Source organism: Alexandromys fortis, unplaced genomic scaffold (genome assembly GCF_014885135.2).
Source record: "Alexandromys fortis isolate MF-2015 unplaced genomic scaffold, M_Fortis_MF-2015_v1.1 scaffold_99, whole genome shotgun sequence".
In the NCBI taxonomy this organism is placed as follows: domain Eukaryota; kingdom Metazoa; phylum Chordata; class Mammalia; order Rodentia; family Cricetidae; genus Alexandromys; species Alexandromys fortis.
Window position 1 is genome coordinate 4,970,163 of NW_026067982.1, and position 6,288 is coordinate 4,976,450.

General features: G+C 43.9%; 1 protein-coding gene across 5 annotated transcripts in view; it reads right to left on the reverse strand.

Moving 5' to 3' along the window:
* The window catches only part of LOC126511418 (immunity-related GTPase family M protein 1-like), an 18,637-nt gene that overhangs the window by 6,613 nt on the left and 5,736 nt on the right, over positions 1-6,288 (reverse strand). For 2 of the 5 annotated variants that reach the window (XM_050158570.1, XM_050158568.1), the window contains exon 3: positions 3,987-4,046. The exons of 2 other annotated variants lie outside the window; for them this stretch is intronic. The gene's annotated coding sequence lies outside the window, so the exon portion shown is untranslated. Of the gene's footprint in view, positions 1-3,986; positions 4,319-6,288 lie in introns of those variants that run through there. One more of the 5 variants, XM_050158567.1, reaches the window with a different exon arrangement.

Below are 6,288 nucleotides of genomic sequence, written 5' to 3' on the forward strand. Positions count from 1 at the left end.
TGTTTTATGTTTTACATATTTGTGTCCTGGAAACCTTATTCTTGATGTATTTTTGTTTAATAAATACAGGAAGTAGTTTTGAGATTGGAAAGATATCGTTGTCAATGACAACAAAAAAGCTGCCTATTTGTGTACTAGACCATTGGATATACAAGACTTGTAAACACATTTGATAAAATAGTAATTTGGAATGGAACCAATGTACAATTATTTCTGTTTGTATAAAGACCACACATTTAAGTATTTTGTGAAACTTAAAACATTTCAGATATATTTAATTTACTACTAAAAACATAAAAATCATACCTTACTTAGGAAGGCATACAGAACTTCAGGATGTCTGTGGAGGGTAACTAAAAATTAAGATAAACCTCAAAATAAGAAACGTAGATGGACGTCTCCTGACCGCCCAGACCTAAACAATCACACAGAAACAGTATTAATAGCAACACTGTTTGGCTGATGGCTCAGTTATATTTCTAGCGAGCTCTTACGTCTTAAGTCAACCCATTCCTATTAGTCTGTGTAATGCCTTGTGGCCGTGGCGTTACCTCATTTTCTACATACTTTGTTTCCTTGGGTGACTGACTGGCATTTGCTTGATTCTGCCTACTCTCTCTGTATATCTCTGTTCAGATTTCCTGCCTGGCTTTACTCTGCTAAGTCATTGGCCAAAACAACTTTGTTCATCAACCAATAAAAAAGCACTACAGATACAGAAGGACATCCCACATCAAAAAAAAAAAAGTTTAAATTTTTAAAAAATCTTAGCGTTCTTAATGTTCTTTGACTAGTCAAAAAAAAATCACTATTCTCTGTTAACAGAATGTTCTTAGTTCATTGGAATTTTAATTACTAGAAAACATTCTGTCTTGATAATTACAATGGGAAAATTTCAAAAGTATAGAAATTTGCATTTAAAAAAAAGTGAGATTGTCATGTTCTTTATCCTGCTTGAGAAAAAGTCTTTTAAGCTTTAATGTGGATTTAATATTTTATGTAATACACTTGGGTTTCATTCCTATTTGCTTACTGATTTGTTTCTATTTCCTCTCCTAAAGATTTAGTGTATAACACAGAGATTTTAGCAATAATTATAATAATTGTAGCTATGGATCGAGAAGGATTTTAGTGAGGCCCTGTTCCTGGAGAGTTGGCAGTAGCCATTGGATGTTGCCTTGAAGAGTGGGGGAGGTATCTTTTGGTCATAGGACACACAGGCATGTAGAGAGATAGAATAGGCTCTGGACCAGATTTGGAGTGCAGAGTCAGGACTGAATTTAAGGTCCAGATTCTCTTCTCTGTGACCTGAGCAAGGTTTCTCTCATCTTAAAGATGAAGCCACTGCAGTGCTTATGCCTGTAGGGCTGCGGTCGGTCTGCCTCATACATGTTCTCATGGGAACACCGCAGACATCTGCTAGGAACATTTCTAAATGAGCGTTACAACTTAGTTATCTAAACAAATACTGGCCCTCCTCCAAGTAGTCACCGTGGGAGAGTATATGTAGTCATGTTTTACTGGACTGCAAAGGTTGTATCAGTTTGACTTCAGTTTGGTTCATTCAGGGTAAATAAAACTAATGACACCATGCCATGTAGATGGGGGATCTGGGCTCAGGCAAGTGTGCAGCTCTGATGTGACATGGCGCTGTTATCTAGGTCATGTTCTAGAGCTATGCAGTCAAGGTGCCACCACTCTCAAAAAATCTAAAAAGCATTTCATAATGTTTTACTAAGTTTACCATTTTGTGTTGCTGCTCGAGCAGATAGGATTGGTATTTCTTTTTGATATACATGTTGTGTTAGGTATAAAAGCTAGCTTTTGTTCTTGTCTGTCCTATGCTTAAAATTTGTAATGCAAATGCTATATTCTTTGGGTTATTTAAATCATAATTTATAAATACTTTTACTTTTTGTATTCTAAAAATAATCCTTCATCATGTTTGTGATTGCTTAGAGCTATTGGTTTGCTCAAAATAGCTTGAATTATTAAAACACTTAAAGTGAACCTTACTAATTCGTAAGTTATAAATAGCTTTACTTTTCAAAAAACACCAAGGAAACTTGAATTTATTGATAAAGCAGTTAAAAACTGAGCATAAAACTTTTAGGAAGGAAAAGAGAATATTAACTTAATAAATAATAATAACATAGAACAAATACTTAAACTCAGTGGTCAGAATTGTAAATACATTTTCTTTTTTTTTTTTTCGAGACAGGGTTTCTCTGTGGTTTTGGAGCCTGTCCTGGAACTAGCTCTTGTAGACCAGGCTGGTCTCGAACTCAGAGATCCGCCTGCCTCTGCCTTCCAAGTGCTGGGATTAAAGGCATGCGCCACCACTGCTCGGCTAAGCTACAAGTTCCTTTGGGGAGCCACTTGGGAGAGTGCTGTCGCGGGTAGCTGTGGGGTACCATAGTTCAGAACACTGACCCGGTATTTGCAAAGAGCCCATAGAATTCTTTTTGGGAGTCATGTGTCTTCCCACTTCCTCTTTTTGAGACTCTTTCCTAGCTCACACCCCTATTTCACCTTCTCTGTACAAGGTTGAAGATGCCCACAGAAGAGTATAGATCCCTGTGTCTTCTGGAGGGAGCTTAACAAATAGTTCCAACCAGAGAGGGGAGCTGTGCCTGGGAAGGAGAAGCAGACCCTGTGAGCAGTGTCTTTGGGGTCTCCCACAGACACCGAACTAAGAGCATACTCACACACGTGTACACAGATGCATGCTCATAAAGGTGGTAGTTGCCACACGGTTCACCCTGGCACTGCTTCCTTCCACCTTAGTTCATTGAACTGAGTTTTACTATTTTCTATTCCAATTAATTAACTTGAAAACATGCTTATTATAGCGCACTCCATAAATTTCGTGGCTTACCTGATGCAAAATGAAGCCCAACTACAAGTGGATTTTTTTTTTTCTGTGTAGGGCTCTGTGTAGTTCGTGTATCATAGCTGTTATAAATCTCCATCAGAGAGACTCATGGAGATGTGGGGACCAGAACACACTAGTAACAAAGCTAAAATCAAGGATTCTGGTGAACTGATAGCCCTGTGTGTGCTGAAATCCTCATCTGTTCCTTATTCAATCACCATTAGGGAAGACCGAGAGAAAAGTCAAGAAGTTCATTTATCTCTGAGAGTGTAATATGCTTCCTCAAGGTGAATGGGGACAGTACTGAGCCCGGCACGCTCTAGGAAGATGGTGTTTGAAAAGTTAGTTAATTTATAGATGGATGAGCCACTACAATGCGTATAAACATTTGGATGGAGTCAGGCAAGGAGGTCACTAAGCTACCTTATATTCAAAACCCACCCTGAGGTCCAGACAAGGAGCAAACCCTTCTTTTCATATTTTTCATGTATCTTAGGCATTGCCCGTGGTCCATTCTGATCGTGGGAGTTTATTCTTGTGGAGAGACGAAGAGGTACCATCTTAGACTCTAAGAGAATATGGGTTGGCACACTCAGCCCTCCTTCTTCAAATTTAGCCACCGTTTGAAGACCCACAGGCCCGGAATATGCAGGTGAGCTAGATAGACCTTTGCCTCCGTGCTGGTTTGATCAGTAAAGATATGCAGTACCATGTGGTACTGAAGATAGTCAGAGAGAGGCCCTGCTGTGCCGAGCAGAAATAGGCCAGACCTCAAGGTCCCGGTGGCCTGGTGTCACAGTTCTGCTCTGCTTCTCTCTCTCTCTCTCTCTCTCTCTCTCTCTCTCTCTCTCTCTCTCTCTCTTTAAAGTGCTTTATTTTTTATTTAAATGCAAAAGTTTTGTTTGTCATTTTTCATACCACCACAGTAACCCCTCCCTCCCCTCTTCCACTGTCCCCTCTCCTCCCCTTCCTAACTCCCCTCCACTCCGGAGAGAGGGTAAAGCCTCCCATGGGAGTCAACAACACAGTCACAGTTCTCCTTGTCATAGCGTAAGGATGGAAGTTGCAGGAGATTGGGGCGACCAAGCTGAACTTAGAGGCTTTTACTTACAGGCTCCAGAGGAGGGATTGTGTGGGATCCAGATGTTAGGGCCTCCCTGGAGTGCTACTCCTTAAAAAAAAAAAAAAACGTTTGTTCTCCAGCAGTTCTCTATGGAGAGATCTGGAACTGAAATCCAGACCCGGGGTATTCAGAGATGAGATGCAGAGGTCTGGAGTCCTTCCAAGAGACCAGCTAGGAAGAGTAGAGCTGGCTGACCGCGTGGATTGTCTTTCTGCCTCTGGTCTCTATCAGACCTTGCTTTTTGCCCTGCATTTGCTAGATCTGAGTGTTGATGCCAAGACGGGACAGGGAGGAGATTCCCGGGAGAGTAGGTTTCGGTTTCAGATTCCTGGAAACAGCTGGTTTAAAGGATAAGGCGGGGCAAGCTACACAGTATTTTTCAGAGAGGGGGCTGTGTTTATCTGAGTTCAACAAATGTGGGAATGCAGGTGGGGATGGGACAGGGGGGATGGTTTGCCAAATCTGCTTAGGGAACTTAACAGCTAGTTCAGGGTCAGAGCATCCTACGCCTGGCTCTGCTACTTCTTTACATGGACACTAACTGGGCAATGTTAACCTTCAGACTCAGAAACACTGACTCCTCTGGTGATTGGAGACACGGGCGGCCACCTTGTTCTGTGTGATTGTTTTCCCTGTTTGCGGGATCACTTGATTATCCCCAGGGAGTGGGGAATCCAGCTCTGGTCTGTGCAGTGTTTGAGTGGGAAGAGGATCTGAGCTGGGAGGGGCCAGATTTCATTTTCCTACACTCCAAGAGTTAGTTTAGTAGAGTTGCACACCTGAGCAAAAGCAGGCATTGGACACTTTGACCCTGGCCTAGAAACACTGACCCCCATGTGATGTCATGAAGAAAACCAGACGTGTTTCCTGGCAACCGGCAACGGACCCAGTGACAAAGGGAGGAGGTGAGAGGAGCCACGTTGCTTTCAGAGGGTAAGAGCAGCTCTGTCATCCCCTTTGCTGCTTTTCTGTACCCACTGGCTGAGTAAAGAGGAGCAGGGGGTGTGTATGCAAGCAGAACTGAGCCTGCTTCATACTCACTGCGGAGGGAGACAGGCTGGGTGGGGAGGAATGAGGAGGCTCACACAGGCCCTTTCCAGGGCCCTGACCACAACTTCTGCCCACTTGCAGGCTCACTATTGCCCAGGGGTTTGCGCAATTGCAATTTAATCCCGCGGTCACAAAGAGCCCTCTCTGTCACCCCTCCAGGCGACCGGCAATGTGATCCTGTATTGGCGATGGTAGCTTTCTCTTTCTCCTTCCCGGAAAAGACTGAGTTGTGAGAAAGGGACTTAGTGCGGGTGCCTTTCACCTTCCTGTTGCTGTTTAGCAAACAAACACTCAAACTGGAGGTCTTGAGTGAAAGCCAGAAGGTGTCCCTGCTGTTTGCTTCTCTCTAAGTCCTATGCCTCTAGGCAGAGCCTGGGGAGAAACCACGCAAGTCTCTGGCTGATTTCCACCTCCGTCTTTAGAGCCTGGTGGGGGTGGTCGGTCTGTCCTCCTGCTTTCTTTATGTGAATTCACAAGAATAAATAGGAGCAGGTCTCAGGGTAGAACAGGAAGATCAGGAAGAGAGCGTCTGGAACCTTCTCTACAAATGAGCCAGAACTCCAACCCAGGCAGTGTTTCCCTGGACCCCAGAGTCAATCCTCTCATGCTCTTGCTCTTGGGGAGGAACTGAGGCTGGGCACAGCCGGGTTCGTTACGATTGGGCATCAGGGAAAGGTTCCTCAAAGTAGGATGCTGTAATGGCTGGACGCAGAGGGTAATCAGAGCACAGGCAGCCTGTTCTTGAAAAGTGCCATTTGCAGAGGACTTTTGGGTGGGACGGTCTGGAGTTAGACCTCCCTGATGAGGCAAGGCTGAGGGTTAACCTCGGGTGGTCACCTGGTTAGAAGCTGTGTGTGAACTGGGTCATGGGGACACATGCAGAATCTAATCAGTTGAGAGACAGAGGTAAGGAGAGTTTGAGTTGCAGACAAACTTGTGTTATAGTAGCAAGTTCCAGGGCAGCTTCAGCTTCATAGAGAGACTTTCGAAAGAATTTAGAAAAAATCACATAAACAAACAAACAAAAAAAAACCTCATTTAGCTACTGGGTACCCCTCATATGGGATATGCTGCTGATAGTCCCTGAGTCCTTGGAGTCTGGTGGGCTGGGCTTCCCTGTACACAGTATGAGGGTGGAGGGAGACAGATAGGTCTGACCTGAGAAAGTCTGGTTTGGATTCTAAGTGGTGTGTGTGTGGTGTGGTGTGGTGTGGTGTGGTGTGGTGTGGTGTGGTGTGGT